The sequence below is a fragment of the Pristis pectinata genome, chromosome 2, assembly GCF_009764475.1.
Source record: "Pristis pectinata isolate sPriPec2 chromosome 2, sPriPec2.1.pri, whole genome shotgun sequence".
NCBI lineage: Eukaryota > Metazoa > Chordata > Chondrichthyes > Rhinopristiformes > Pristidae > Pristis > Pristis pectinata.
The window spans coordinates 23,249,684-23,266,494 of record NC_067406.1 but is presented as its reverse complement, the minus strand read 5'-3'; the positions used below and the strand labels follow the sequence as shown (position 1 = coordinate 23,266,494).

The 16,811-nt window shown below is 43.0% G+C and overlaps 1 protein-coding gene across 8 annotated transcripts in view; it reads right to left on the bottom strand.

Moving 5' to 3' along the window:
• LOC127579261 (fibroblast growth factor receptor 3-like) overlaps positions 1-16,811 on the bottom strand; it is a 228,644-nt gene that overhangs the window by 119,885 nt on the left and 91,948 nt on the right. For 3 of the 8 annotated variants that reach the window (XM_052031915.1, XM_052031951.1, XM_052031957.1), the window contains exon 1: positions 5,409-6,114. The exons of 4 other annotated variants lie outside the window; for them this stretch is intronic. The gene's annotated coding sequence lies outside the window, so the exon portion shown is untranslated. Of the gene's footprint in view, positions 1-5,408; positions 6,134-16,811 lie in introns of those variants that run through there. One more of the 8 variants, XM_052031976.1, reaches the window with a different exon arrangement.

Sequence of the window (16,811 nt, the reverse complement as noted above, 5' to 3'; positions counted from 1 at the left end):
ACAAGAGGCTTGATGGATTCAATGTTAAGTCAACAACCAGAAGATGAAAGATTTAAAGATTGAGCCCCACATGATCTTTCTCTCCAAATTCAGTGCTGTTGGTAGCAAGCCAATAGATGAAAAGAAAATCCCGGGGAAACAAAAACAAAAATCTTTTAAGACCAGTACTGAAAATAAATCACATTCTGATTTATCACATAACCTTACACAGCAGAGATACAACCTTGCATTAGCTCTGTAATAAAAATGTCAAGAACTTATGATTCAGATTTGGTTTGAGTTCTAACCAACAAGTGGATGAAAATGTCTTAAAGAAAGGATTTCTTTGCAGTGTTCCCTTTTGAATTTTCCCCTCATCCTCTTATTGTAGGAATTGCCTCCTCATTAGAGGAGGGAGTCCTATGGCACAGCCCTTTGGTGTGTTACAGAAGCAATCATTCTTCCTGCTCTACACATTGAGTGCTGGCAGCCTGGGGAGGAACTCTTTGATATCAGCTACAACCTTATCTGATGCTCACACACATTAGATCATTGCTTGAAAGAGAGAAATATTAAAGGTCACAGGGAAGGAGAAGGATTAACCAAGGTCGCTCATGTGCAGAAAGTCACCAATGTAGACCAGCTGAGATAAAATGACTTACTTCCAATATGAGGCATTACTTGATTACAAGTTTCCACAAACACTTTCCAGCAGGGGTCGCTAGATAACCATCAGGAGTGGGAACCCAGAACCAAGATGTAATTCACCTTTAAAGGTGCTATATAAATGCATGTTTCTGTTATTGGGTTTTCCTTCTCTAGCCTGGCAATATTAAGTTGTGATGGCTGCTATAACAGCCCTGGCCAAGGTCAGAAAGATGAGTACAAACCAGTAATGGATCCTAGGTCAACTGTAAGCTTCTGCTACTTTTCAAGTCATTGAAAAACACTTTCATAATTTTAAAATTTTAATGATGCTATTTGATGAGAACTCAATAAATCACTCCTCATGTAGAGTCAAATATTTTGAAATTTAATTAAATGATCGAAGAAATTTTTGCAAAATGTAAACCACCAAATCTGATCGATCATTATCATGGCATTGTCCAACCTGTGGTCTTGGACTGACACATTTGCACTATCGTAAATGATCCTTTGCTAATAAATCAGTGGATGTAAAAGTGCAACTGTGCCAATGTACCACTTACAACTGCAAAAGTTCTTCATTGGACACAAGGTCTGAGTCTCAAATGTTGTTTCTCCTTTCGCAATGCTTTCACATTGAATCTGCCAAATCAGTTTAGATTGCCATCCATCTGCATTAAGTTATTGTCTTCCCTCCTTACCTTTGGTAGAGTATTGACCCACAGCTCACCAAAGGTGCTACTCTTTGTGCATGAATTCATGAGTGCCTGATGGCTGTGCAGTACGACAGATGTCCCAGCTGAGCCCAATCCTGCACTCACCCAACATCCATGCTTCCCTACACCCACTTCTCCACCCCCTTGCCCAGATCCCCTCAATGGCATCAGGACGGAAAGCCTCCTGTCCATCCACCCAAGAATGCAAGCTGTGACACTCCTATCTATCCTCCACCCAATAGCAGCTAACTCTGTGAAGCCCAGGGACTTGTCCCAAGACTATACAGGTCTGTTAATGCTCAGTGCCGCACTCGCTCAGCACGATGAGAGGGAACCTCCAGGCAAAGGCCGCCCAGCAGAATTAGTCCCTTGGCCACTGTGGTGTTCCCGAAAGGATCAAAGACTGTTGATGTGATCAAAGGAGAAACATGTTTCTGCAGCACTCACTGCCATATTGTAAAGAGTGCTGCGAATTCCCCATGGATGGTTCTCAAATCTTTCACCAGCATTCTCCCTCTCCATCCTCCTATCTTTACTGTATTCTGCCTCTGGTGTGATGAGGTGCCGGGGCACTCAGTCCCCTCTCACACTTCGTTCAAACAGTCAATATTCACATTGATATGTTGCTGAGCACCAACAGGGCTCTCTCTCCAGCGAGCACATCAGGCTCAGCTCTCTTCTTCCACCATTTACACACACAATTCCCTAAAAGGGGTTCACCGCGCTGTGACCAAAGGAAGGGTGCCTGATATATTTTCCCTCCAACAGAGGAGGGGTAAAACTACAATATACATAGCCGCTCCTTCCTCCTCTGGGCTGGTAGCATTGACAAATCAAGGGGGTTGCTCTGAATGGTGTTGCAAATTGAGAAAAGGAAGATATGACTAAAGATTATTGAAAGATACTAAAATTTTAGGACAGTGTTACAAACTCTGCATCAAAGGATATTTGGCACCTGTGGTAATAACTAAAAGCACCAGGCCGTCCTCACATGCAGAACTTCTTTGTGGCTTTTTTTCTCCTGGGCTGGTTGCTCTCTATTCATGTGTACACGTTACATGTTAATCCCTTCAAGACTAATGGTAGCAATGCAACCAATATTACATTGAATACACTTGTGTTTGAACAGCGCATAATAAAGGATGTAAGCAGCTGACATATTTTTCCCCAATGACCACCTTCTTAGGTCCTGCTCATACTGAAAAAGCATTTCCTAACCAACAAATATTGTAAAGACTTATTTTTAAAAGAAGCTAAAATATCTGCCACTATATATAGTCATATTTTTTGAAGAAAACTTGTTTGCTTGTTATTCATTCTCTGGAAGTTTGCCTTTAGCTAACCCTCCAGAAACAAGGGTCGTTTTCTTTTCTCAGGTGCGTCACTCTTATGATTTTGTGATTGTTTAGCTGTTTTCCACACACACACACATACACACCGTGAGCTGTTAACTGCTTAATTATTCATTTACAAGCTCAGCTCAAAACAGCCTATGTCATTAATCTCAGGTGCCCCAAACTGTCACATTTTTGTGACTACGGCAGTATTTTGTTCTGCAAACATGCCTCTTTTTCTGCTTACAGTGCACAACATTCACTTCTCTACACTGCTCGTAAATGTGTACAATATTGTAGAAAGAGTCTCACTGTACATCAGGAAGAATGGCATTCTGTGTAATCAGAAGGCTGAATACTACACTAGGGAGTTGAAATATGCTGAGCAGAGTAAATAGGTCTTCAGTCTCCTCCAATACTGAGCTCCCTTTTTACAAGTTTCTTAACATATATTTTCCAACGCACAACGCCTGAATGACATGGCTTTTGAAGTTTAAAAACAGGTAAATTACTGCAAACACGAAACAGATCGGACCAAAGAAAGACCTCATAATCTTTTAGTACCAAAAGGTACACCCTTCAAGTCTTCTGGATCTACCACTGAAAATACCAACCCCTTTGAATAAACTCAATATTTTCCACTTGGTGTATCACATTTCTGCTGTTCATTTTGCAGATATTTTTCCTCTACCAGTTTTGAAAATTCAGTTAAGAGAACAGTGTACATCACAAACCACATCACCCTCCCAGGACAATTAAACCCAAGTGCGCACACCCAAACCCATCCTCCGACTTATCCTTTCCAGGTATTTAGGGCGACCTATTGAGCGTTTCCAGCTGTTTGCGGTACTTTCGGGTGAAACATCTGCATTTTCTTTTCCTTTGCAGCAAATGAATGTGCTGATAGGGCGCACATTGAGATCTCATATTCAGGACAGTTACTCTCCATGAGACAACACCAGCGTGCTCGCATCAGAAGCAAGGCTTGTCAGGCGGTTCAGGTCGACGCCAGCATCAAGCCCACATACAACTGCGATGGGTGACTTTTAGAAAAGGGTACTGCCGGTTCCTCTGTGGGGAAAAGTTACACACACGGAGCAGCGGTTTCCCTTCGCACTTTGCCCAGCACGGGGCGATTAATACATCCCGTAACTGGAAGCGCTTGGCCGAACCACTGTTAACTTTATCACTGTTGGGACAGATCGCGGGCGGCAGGCGGTGGTGGGGGAGGGCGGGAGGAAGGGACCTGCGAGATGTTTGCTTATTTTAACGCATCTAATGATTTAGCGCCATTCACAGGACATGCATTAATGCCAGGGAACTTGGAAATACTTAATTGCTTTGTATATATATTTTTAAAAAATCAAACGCTTTGCAATGAATTCCCAAAGCGAGTGCATTCAGTAAAAGGGGAAAGCTTCAAAAGGCCGATTGATGAGCAAGAACCTTTTCCTAAATACAGGGCGGCCGGAGCAGGACATTCTGTCCACCGCTCGCTGCAACTTTAAAAACTGAACAACTTCACAGAATACTGCGGCTAGAAAGACACAACAGACACGGTCAGCTCGGCTAACATTTTGTGGCATTTACAGGGGGAATAAAAACGATGTGACAATTGACCGAGTTCCCAGAATATTTCCTTCCTTTCACTTACAATGTTAAATTCATTTTAACCTGTAAGTTAGTAATGGGAGATCGAAAGACTCAGAAATGGCCCGTTGGTTTGATTTTGTTTGTGTTGCAGTAACGTGACAGGCTTTCACTAATTCTGGAGAAGGGAAGCATAACCTGGTAGCAAAATAATATTCATTTAGTGCCTAATCCGACCGGACAGCCCATGCCTCACAGTGTCAGAGTTTTAGAAGTCACTGCGAGCCGCTTTAATTTGAAACTTGCGAAAGAAACTGGAAAGCGTCACTGAGTTTACTGTTTCCAGTTACAGACTGCCTCCTCAAACTTTCAGTAAACAAATCAATGGGGGACCTCCAGCCCCGCTGGAGCATGGATCATGCTCGCCACTCACACATTAGTGTTAATCATTGTCCAGTCCTCTTGCAGATGTTCGACAGCCACACTCTGCAAGATATTGTTTGTTTATACGGGAGAGGTGTACGGGTGATGCTAATAAAATAAATACCAAATGCAGCTCAGAAAACTACCCACGCTGCCGTCCAGCCTAAAAAAAACATCGGCTCTCCGATTACTGAACGGCTTGGATCAAGTGAAAAATTATGCACACTTAAAAGATCTGACCGCCAATGGTAACTTTATATTCAAGGGTCCTTAGTGCGGCGGGTAAACTCTCTCTGCCTGTTGGTTTGCAACCAGTTGGACTCAGCTGGACTTTAGGAACTCGACCTAAACGGAACACGGTTTGTAAGTGTGTGTACGTAAGTGAATGTTATATGTGTACGCATACACACGGTCACACAGAATCCTCCACACTGAAGGATCCCAAAACACACCTCTCTCTCTCTCTCTGCCTTTTCTCAATCTTCCCTCTTTCCTGTAGGGTGCAGGAAACGTGCAGCAATTTCACAGCTCCCAACCTCTTCCACACGCCTGTCTCCATATATTATACCTCCCTAATTGGCTGATAGCTCCCTCCTCAAGGAATACTTCACAGAGACCCGTGTTCCAATGCAAGGCAAATGGACTGGTCTTGATAATCGCAGCTTGCTAAATCTAGACCGGACACAGAGAGAGAACGAGAGAAAGAAAGAGCAAAACGAACCTCTTCCTGACCAGTGGTCGCAAAAACTTATGTTTCCAAGTTAAGAGGTGCCAATTCCGACTCGCTCAGAAATGCCTCAGGTCCCAGCAGCAGAGTTCAAGGTTTTGTTTTCCTCCAGCGGTGTAAAAACGATGGTAAATAAAAGCTTACTCAGAATATTCAAGTCATTTGTAAATCCAGCGTGAAACCCAGAAATGAAAACTCGGGGCTGCTTGTCAACGCCTGTAGAAATGGCAATCTCTTGGATTCAGTTTAGGACTCAGTCGTGCCTGCGGTAAACAATCCTTTGCTTAGCAGCATATGGACCTTTTCTTTAGCAATTTTGTTTCTGCATTTACTCTATTTTGTTCCTTCTTGGGGCTCTCAGGTTTGTTTTTAAAAAGCAGAAAGAATCCACCTCGTTTGCCCAGTACTGTTTCTTGTCTTCAAGGAGAGTTCCTGCCCTGTAAGGTCAGCAGAGTATATTTCTTTACAGACCGGGGCTGTACACTGTTCTCCAGAGGTGCTGCTTGGCTTCGTCGGTCCCGTGTGTAGCAGTACTTTTTGGTTTGCTGAGCTCTGTGAGTGTGTGTATGTGTGTGAAAGCTTGGCTCGTAGACTTGAACTGCCAGCGGAGAGCCAGTGGCAGAGCTGAGAGAGAGAGAGAGAGAGAGAGAGAGAGAGAAAATTAAGGGAGATCAGATTTCAGTCTCTGGAGCGCTCTGCAGTGACGCGCAGAGGGAAGTAAGCAGGTTTGTGGGAGGGCAAGGCATTCAAACCACCAACTACAGCGCGTAGCTCCTCCCTTTTTTTGCTGTCGGGGCTGCTCGAAGTTTAGAACAACTGATATAATCAGTTACACTATCTTTTCCAAAAGAAAGTTTCACTTTGTTCTGCGCCTTCCCGTAATCTCTATCTGCGTAGATTCCAATCGCATTAAAAATAACGTGGCTTATTCCTGGCGTGTTTCTAGTTTATTCTCAACACTCTGTTAAAATTGTCTTTAAGAGAAGTGATAAAACAGGATTTTTTTTTGTGTAAAGTTCCAAGCGACTTTACAAAGTCCACGCAGAAGTCGTGGAATATCCACTGAAGTAATAGTGTTGTTGGACCTTGATATCAAGCCAGGGTTTCCACATTGTGCGCAACTGTGGTCAAAATCTGCTCGAAATTGCGCTGGTTGCATGCATCGCAGTTCAAGTCGCCGCTAAAATTCATCTGCACAATAACAATCGTTAAATCGGCCACTAACCAGCAATGTTGCAACACAAATGTTTCCTTTTGTTTCTTCCAAGTATTTTAAGAGTGGTAATTGCTAGAAATAGCTCTAAGCACTTAAAATCAAGTCGCTTTAATTGAGGTATCCACCACTTCAGCTCAGAGCAACTCGATTTAACATCACTTGAAAATATTTCATCAAAACTGTACAGGGTGGATTGATTCTGTACAAAATATCGCTGAAAACCGGTTTAAGTGCATCTCACCTACGTCTGAAAATGTCTGATTTTTTTTGTGCGCTGGTTCTGTGCGGATTGCCTAAATGAACGGAAATCTGACCCTGGGGCTTCGGGTCTCCACATCACTTTAGACTGTAAAGAAATGCACGATTCGCTGTAATCATCGCAGATTACGATGATTAACAATTGCAATAAAAATAATAATTTAGAACTTTGGAATTACTTTTCCAGTTTAGCTGTAGGGATTTGTCCAGCGAGAGAAATTATGTTGCAACCATTTTATTTAAGAAACTGCCGCAAATTATCTCAACATGCGTAGAGTGCAGCGTAGTATAAATTGATATTACTCAATGATACAATGTTTTCATATCTACTATTAACACAGCTACTACTGATGCAACCAATGCTGACCTATCTCCTGATATATCACTGCTGATGACTCTTCAAATGCTTATTCAAACCCACTTGCTGATAATACATCAGCTGATATCATACCTGCTGATGTCCTGTGCATTGTGTGGTGATGTGGCATCCATCATAGGTAAAGAAAGATTGGCGTTTATATAGCTCCTTTCACATCCCTTGCAGGACAGATGATGTATATTTTTTATTAACGTTGATTAAGGGATAAATATCAGGTGGGAAGAATTCTTCTGATGCCATGGTGATCATTGAGGAGTACTGGACAGAGGGACATTGGGGCTGAGAGGCAGTAGCACAGCACTCCCTCTGTATGCTGCAGCTTTAATATAGTTTGCCCTGACTGGTATTGTGCCAACTGAGAGATTACCCATTAATTCAGTGCCTGCTGATGTGTCATTTCTACATGGTTAATCTTAGGGAAGGTTCAGGGACAGAGTATAAATTGGAACATACAGTATCTCAGACTGCTCTTGTGTGCCTCTTAGTGGCAAGTCTGGCCAAGGAGAGAGTTCTCTTCCAACCTACTCAACCAGAAAATGGTGAACAGTACAGAAAGACAGGAAGCCAGAGTGAGGAAGGGAGGGATGAAAAGACCGTAACCACCCATGATGTTTTAAACAAGTTAAAGGTTTTTCTTTTAAAACACTTTCCCGGAGAACAAAATCTCTTAAAGAGCTCAAGGTGATACTTTCGGTGAACTTTGCAGCTCTTTTTTGCATGGTATACTTGCAGATTCCTGTAGCGATGAGGGGGCAAAAAAATCAGTGTTAAATTGCATGCTTAACAGTGTGAATCATACTGCCCTAAAATATTATGGAGGTGGTTTCATGAATCCTTAATTAATAAATTACTAATTGTCAATTAACATGGTCATATTTATGCCACAGTAATCAAATTGCATCAAAACAGTTTCACGAACTGTTTAATACTTTCCCTGTTATAAATATTAGAGTGGTCATATCAGGTTGGATAAGAGAAACTGAAGAATTCATCCTACACAAGTGTACAATGGTCAAAGGAGCTCACAGTAAAACAGATTGTAAGTGACAGTTCACTGTTCCTCAAAATCAAGGCAGATGGGCCCTGCCACTCTGCAAATCAAACACTCCTCGACTAGACTTGTTTGCAGCATTAGGCTGAGGGGGAAAGGCATTCAAGCAACTGCAGTCGTTCAAACAACTCATTCCCTTTTCACTTAAACGTCCCAGTGAAAGGATCTAGACCCAAATCTTACCTCAGTGTGATTAACAAGAAAATTGGCTAACAATTTTAAAATAAAACCAGATAGTGCTTTTTTTTGGAGGAAGAATGGAAAAAAATGAATGAATGTGGTTTAATTTCCCTGTACTTTTCTTTGTCTGAGTACACAATGAGCAAAGCCTAATTAGCCAGACTACTGTGAGCAGACAGTGTCCTTCCCTACAGATGAAGGGGGTGCGTGAGATGGCAATACCATCAACAGAGAGGGAGTGAGAGGGGAGAGTGTCACAAACAGCTTGGCATTAAAATCCTGAGCTGCCATCAAATGACAGCTTTACAGGCTTCCCAACAATGAAGAGAAGCTTTGCATTAATGGACAGATTGATGAGCCTAATTTAGGCCGCTCCGCTTCTCTGACCCCCCTGCCGCTCCGGCGAGCATTGGCCCTCTTCTTTCTTTTCCCCTTCGACATTATTCTGGCGGCTGAATAAACTTATCAGCCACAGTAACTCCATTCTGAGGACTGAGAAACACCTTTGTGACACCCACAGAAGAAAGGCACTGCTTTGCAAGACAAAAGGTTGCCATAATCTCCTCATTGTCCCTCATTAGGATGGCAGAAGCTGCCTAATTGGAAAGTTATAGGATCCAACTAATACTCCTTAAATTAACCTGCTGAGTAATAAAGAAATCTCTCTCAACCCAAATACATATGTGACAGGGTTAACACATACTCTTTGTTTGCAAACTCCACGCACCCCGATCCTCTCCATCACTCTCTCTCTCTGTCTGAAACCGAGTGATTGAATTTTAGGTGTTTTTACATTACGGCAGGCTGCTGATGAATCATAACTATAAGTGGCTGCCACCCGACCAACAATCCAGAACAAAAAGGAAGAACTTGTCTTTACATATCACCTTCTTAAATACACAGGACCTCACAAAACACTTTGAATCTATTTTTGGAGTCTTTGATAAACACAGCAGCCACAAATCGCACGGCAAAATTCCACAAATAAAAGTTGATTAATCTGCATTATTCTGATTGCCATGGCACTAGAATGCAAGGCACCAAGTTTTAAAATCCAATTTAACAGTCCAAGTTCAATATATCATGCAAATGACAGCATCATTCTCTCTCATTACTTTGCTGAGCTGTCCGCATAGATTACATTCTGATGTCCTGGAGTGGGTCTTGAACCCAGGACACTCATGATTCAGAGGGAAAGGGGCTCCCAATTAAGTCAGGCTGACATGCAAGCTTCTTGTAAAGACTTGGTTGATGGCTCAACATTCATTCAGTAACAAATCTTCAGGTTCAATTACCAGGTTGTACTGAATACCTGTCATGAGGAAGGTTGTGCTCTTGTGCTCAGAGATACACAACACAGACACAGGCCCTTTGGCCCACCGAGTCCGTGCTGACCATAAACCACTCATTTACACTAATCCTAACTTAATTTCATTTTTATTCTCTCCATATTCTCATCATCTCCCCCCAGATTCTAGCACTCAGCTACACACTAGGGGGGAATTTACCAGAGCACCCTGAGGAAACCCATAGGGAGAACGTGCAAACTCCACACAGACAGCACCTGAGGTCAGGATTGAACCCAGGTCGCTGGCTCTGTAAGACATTGGCTCTACTAGCTGCACCACTGTGCCATCCATAGTGCTGCGGATTTCAGATAAGTTGCAATAATTATCCTCAGTGCCCCTGGATTAAGGACAAAAGTTGTCCTCAGTTCCTGTCCCAGACTGCTGTTCAGAGAATGTACTGGAAGTGTGGATGTGCAGACATTGGTTAAGGGCAGGATTAGATTCAGAGGTAGCATCACCTCATGGCTGAACAAACTCGTGGCGATGGACCATTAAGTTTGCTCCTCTCTCTCCACAGATGCTGCTTGATCTGCTGACTATTTCTAGCAATTTCTCTTTGGATAATCCTTCACCTAGGCTCACACATGAAGAATTCCCACCCCCCCCCCCCACTATAAAATGTTGGAGAGCAGTTGGTAAAGGACTGTTGGATCAAAGAAGATTACAGTATATAATTTGGAATTACACTTTTAGGAAGAAGGGAATCCACTACACACATCAGATAGAGGAGTAACAAACAATCTGCTGGAGGAACTCAGAGGGTTGAGCAGCATTTGTAGGAGGAAAGGAATTGTCAATGTTTTGGGTTGAAACCCTGCATCAGGACATCTGAATATATCTTGATTCAGTAAAGGACCTTAGAAGAGCTAAAGCATAGTAAACATTGACTATAGATCTCCTGAGACTATTATTTAAAGATGTAGAAATATGGGGGGAGGGGTGTGTGTGGAATGCAGTGAGGACAGTTCCCCCGACTGACCAGTCCCAACCCAGGAGCACAGGCTCAGAATTAACATTGAGATGAGGAGAAATTTCTTCACCTAGAGGGTGGTGAATCTTTGGAATTCTCTGCCTCAGAGAGCTATGGAAGCTCAGTCGCTGCGTTAATTTGAAACAGGGAGTGATCATATCTGGACATTAAGGACATGGGGATAGTGTAAGAAAATGGACCTGAGGTAGAATTTCAGCCATGATCTTGATGAATGGTGGAGCAGACTCAACATTGCCTACTCCTGCTCTTAATTCTAGTGGATCATAAGCAAAAAATACAGGGTTATATTCAGAGCTTTTAATTTTTGCAACCCAAGAGAATCAACTTCACCCAAATTGCAAAGGAAAGGAGTTTCTAGAACGTACTCAGGGGCAGATTTCTAAAGTGACTTGTTCCAAAATTATCAGGGAACTATCCCTGGTGGATACAATGATAAATAACAAACCAGAATGAGTTAACAATCTAACAGGCAGGGAATATTTACAGTCAAATAGTAGGAAATATTCAAATAAGTATTTTGTACGAGTAAAATAAATACAGATTGCACTTGTAAAGTTAATAAGGTGTGAGAGAGTAACAAGCTAAAAGGATTACACAAGGGAAAGTGGAAATCCAGCAATGAGAGAGGTGTCAGTGGAATAAAAAGATGCAGAGAAGGTATGAGAGATCAGAAAGGGAATATGACAAAACTTGCAAGGGGTTTCCAAGCTTACATCAAAAGATTTTATAAATATGTTAAGAGAAAAGTGAGTGGTAATGTGGCAGTGAGCCCATTACAGATTGATTCAGGTTGGCTTGTTTGATTGAATGGTTGACTTGTTTGCTGAATACTTTGCACCTGTTTCCACAGAGGAGGAAGGAGACAAAATACCATCAGTGCATCGCAGTCTGAGGTGTGGAGCTTGGCACTTCCAGCCAGGATCCCTGGAAAAGAACCAGGAGTGGAACATACTGGATTATGTTCCCCTTCTAATTCGGGAGTGTAGAGCCCTGACTTCCATTCTGGCTGTGACCAATGACCTTGCCACAGACTGGATATCGCAATCAGATTTTTGTGGTCCTCTGTGTTCGGTTACTCAGCAAACCACTGAGAGTTCAGGGGAAATTTGCACTAACATTGATTTCAACACAAATTGAAATACACTTACTTAACTAAAAGTATGGAGACTAATACAGTACAATTTACTGTAATAAATAATTTTTCCCAAGGTTTTATGAGAGGATACTTAGCTAAACTCTTGGATCAGATCAGATTGCCATTAACCACAACCAATGAACTTCTTTTTTTCATTTTGATATCAATCAACCACCTGAAATTTAACCCCCTTTAATAATCAATCCAATATGTTACAGGTCAAACTGTCTAGGAATCTCTGGAACAGTTTGGATTTTCAGGAATCTTCTTCTTTTCAGCTAGTCCCTTGGCATTGAGGAAGATTCTGAGGACTCAAAGATGCCTGTGTGAACTCTTTTAATGTGGGTGTCCAGTGCACATCAACTGTCACACAATCTGGACAGAACAAGGTCTTGGTCCAACGGGAGGGGGGTCCAAGACAATTGGAGACCAGCCTCTGCTGCACAGACTTAGTGCACACATTTATATGGACACACATGCAGTCTCTAAGCACACACATATGCAATCTGATCATACATACACACAGATTCAGATCATACAAACACACGCCCTCTGATCACACATACATACAAATATGCATTCTGGTTACACACGCAGGCACATTAGCTTCTCCACATCCTCTTCTTTGATCCCTTTCCTTCACATTGCCGCAATCCCCTTCAGTCTGCTCCTCCCTCAGACTCTTACCTGTCCACCTTTACCTAACTGCCCCTCCCTTGGATCAGGAATAGCCCATCATTCAGGGATTATTGGGAATATCCCTTCATAAAGACCCATTCTTCTGCCTCTAGGCATCATATGACTTGTGTATAGAAGGGACAAGCAAAAAAGGTCAACAGAATGGTGATCCAGTGCCCTCAGGAGAGCTAGATGAAGGAGTAAACTGGGCAAAGAAACCAGAACTGACTGGTCACTGGACTAATTAATGAGCTGCAGTGATGCTTGTGAATGTTGATCTATATCCAAATAAACTGATGCGTGCTTTAATGTTCTCTGATGCAATAGATCGTACTTCATTCACATTAAATACACAGCACAGAAACAGGCCTTTCAGCTCAGTACAAGCCTCCACCCAGACCACCTTTTCTAACTGGATCTTGTTTGCACTTGGTCCTAATAGTACCAACATCATGAACATGGAATGGGTCCTTCAGCCCACAATGTTGTGCTGACCTACATAAAGCCTATCCCTATTCAATCTATCTCCCTCTCTACTTCACCTCCCATAACCCTCTATTTTTCTGTCATCCATGTGCCTACCTAAGAGTCTCTTAAATGACCCTTTCATACTGGCCCCTCCCACCACCCCTGGCCGTGCGTTCCAGTCACCCACCACTCTCTGTGTAAAAAAACCTACCACTGACATCTCCCCTGAACTTTCCTCCACGCACCTTAAACGAGTGACCTCTAGTATTGGCCATTGCCACCTTGGGGAAAAGATACTGGCTGTCCACTCTGTCTATGCCTCTCATAATCTCTCTAACCTCTATCAAGTCGCCTCTCATCCTGCGTCATTCCAAAGAGTAAAGCCCTCACTCGTTCAACCTTTCCTCATAAGACATGTTCTCCAATCCAGGCAGCATCCTTATAAATCTCCTCTGCACCCTCTCTAAAGCTTCCACGTCCTTCCTATAATGTGGCGACCAGGACTGAACACAATATTCCAAGTGTGGTCTAACAAGAGTCTGATAGAGCTGCAACATTTCCTCGTGGCTCTTGAGTGATCAGCTGAGTTGGGGAGTTGAGAATTAATGGCCCACGGGGTGATGAATCTGAAGTGCTGGGTTACTCACCCTTTCCTGCCTTTCACCTCTGAAAGTATGTGCAGGACAAGAAGATACCTGCTTCTATGTCGCATCTTTAATAATTAAGCACTTAGGTCATTGAGATCCGGGGAGAAGGACAAGCAGGGCTTGACAGTAAAAATCCACACAAGCTGATCCCAGGGGTAGGAGAAAGGCCAGGAGATGATTGGACTGATGGGGACTGGAGAGGACATGGGTAGGAGGGAGCCGGTGGGGGGGGGGGGGGGATGTGGTGGGTTGCTCTATGGTGGAGCTGGGTGGTGTTATGGAGATTGAAGCTGCACTTGTCACAACACTCGGATGATGTGGTGAATTACTAATGGAATTAGCTTCTGAGATGCAATGTAAAATGACAGCATCAGTTGAGTGTCTGGATGTGTTTTCATTTTGATGTATTCATAAAGAAGTTATGTGGAACTGGTCATGCAGGTTAGATCTTCTTACTTAGTGCATTTCCAGTGCAACTGGTTTAAATGATTGTGTGACCTGACAGGGTCTAATGATCTAATGACATTCTTAAAGCAAAATTTTGGGCATGCATTTATGAAATTCCTTGGGAGTTTCACAAAACACATCTCAGCACAACTGCTAGCAAAAAGGACACTTAGATGTTGGCAAATTGAAGGATGCCTTTCAGAAGTTGGTTTATGGCAAGTCATCGTGCTGGACATGGGACTTATCTATGCTGAAAATAGGGCTCTGAAGTGGCCAAAGGAAAGACTCTCTTCCTCGCCATTGCCATTCAGAGCCCCAAAATAACCAGTGTCATTCTTCCACTAAGCACAGGATATTTTCTCAGTGTTGGTCATTTATAGGGGTAAACATGATAAACCAGGGAAAGCTGTTGGAGTTGAGGGTAAAGTCAGGCTTCCCACAATGGTCTGACCTGTGTTTGCAGCATGTGTTCGTTCTGCACAAAATCTGGACCCAGATGCTCAGCTTGAGAATCAAGTAAATGAAAGATTATTAACAATGATCTGGAATGCACAGCCTCAAAGGGCAGGGAGACTAATGCACCAACAATGAATTGGATATGTACTTGAAGCGAAAGAAACTGCAGGGCGATAGGGAGATAGGAAGGGAAGTGGCACACCATGGTAAATTCTTTTGAAGGGATGGCAGGGGTGCGATGGGACAAGTGCCCATCGTCACTGCTGTCTCATTCCTGGATTATCAGAAAGGCTCAGGAGTATAACTTGTGAACCGATGTTGCTGGCTTGCAGCTCCAGGTATCAGTAGCCCAGTGACTCCTGCAGGGAGATGTTGTGACTAGAGTAGATGTGATTGCCCAGCAGTGATAGAGAGTGGAAACAGAAAATGCTGGAAATACTCAGCAGGTCAGGCTGCATCTGCGGGGAAAGAAACTGAGTTAATGTTTCAGGTCAGAATTGGAAAGGAGAGAAAAGAAGCTTTTTCAGTGCAGGAAGGGGATGTCTCTGATAGGAAAAAAGTGGGGTGACCATAGGGATAAGCTGTAAACAAAGTTATCTAGTCAATGAGTGAATGGGAGCAGTTATGGAGTGAGACAAAAGAACATATACAAAAGCATGTAAGAGCTGTAAAATGAAGAGTGGATTTACTAGCATGGTATCAGGGTTGGAAAACATGAACTATGAGAAAAGATGGGGCAGGTGTCTTTTTCTGTCACTCCACATCTTCCACAACTCCCCTAAAACTCACAAGGTCCTCAGTTCCCCTAAAAATAACACTGGGCCCCAGTTCCCACACTCCCCTGAAACTCACTGGAGCCCCAGTTCCCCTTAAACTCACCGGAGCCCCAGTTCCCCTTAAACTCACCGGAGCCCCAGTTCCTGCACATCCTTTGAACTTACCAAGTTCACTGGATAATTTATAACAAAACTGTGTAACATCTAAAAAAACTGAATTTAAAGTGTGTTGCAATACTAACTGGGTCAACATTCACTTTGTTCCAAAAATCTGCCAGTCCGGTACCAACAAAGTCCCCAGCATGCCGGATTATCAGAGTACTCTATATCTTTCATTAAATAAAGGGACCAAAACTGTACACAGTGGTCTCACCAACTGCAACAATCTTAATAATGTTTCTCTATTTTTAAGTTCCAACCCTCAGCAATAAATGCCAATATGCCATCTGTCTTCTTAATTGCCTGTTACACCTGAATGCTAATGTTTGCATTTAATGCACAAGAGTGCCTAGATCCCTCTGTACTCCACTCATTTGCAACTTTTCTCCATTTAGATAATTACCTACCTTTTGATTTCTCTTACTGAAATGCATGACCTCACACTAAACTCCATGTGCCAAGTTTTGTCCACTCACTCAACCTATCCGGATTCTGTTTGTGGAGTCCAAATATCCTCATTGCAGAAACCTTCCCACCTATTTTCATACCATCAGCAAACATGTACATCTTAAACTCTGCCCCCTCCTCCAAGTCCTTTACCACCTACTGTCCATAATGGTGGACTCTGGACATGGGAATTGGAGACCTACCCAGATCACAGTTCAAGTCAGAGCTTTCGGGAGCTGGATCAGAATCGCACGGAAAAACTTGAGGGTGGTAGATAAGGCAAAACAAAGGAGAAAACCAGTTTGATCCTGGAATTGAGGTGCAGCAGTTCCCAAATCTTTTTCAGACTCCATGACTCACTTTGGCCATCAATATCATGGCCTGTCACATTCACTTTCTATTGCAGTTTACATTGGAAGTAGAGGCCCTGGTTTATGTCCATCACATGAAAGGGAGATGTTTTTTATCACCTCAAACAAAGGGCTCCACTGTCACCCTCCTGTGACAGCAGTCCCTCTGTCTTCAAACCCCGCTCCTGCAGAGAGAAGGCCTGAGCAATTAAAAAAAAATTCCGAATGATAACCTCCAGGCCATTTAGATCACTAACCAAACTCTCAGAGAGCTAATCAGGGTGCAGCAGAGAGAAAATGTGGGTTAGTCTCTCCCTCTCCAGTTTTGCCTCAGCTGAGTGTAAATTTGTCTAGTGTGCCCAAGTATTGAAACCTGGGTGGAATGGTGATGGGGAGGGGACAGGGGAATG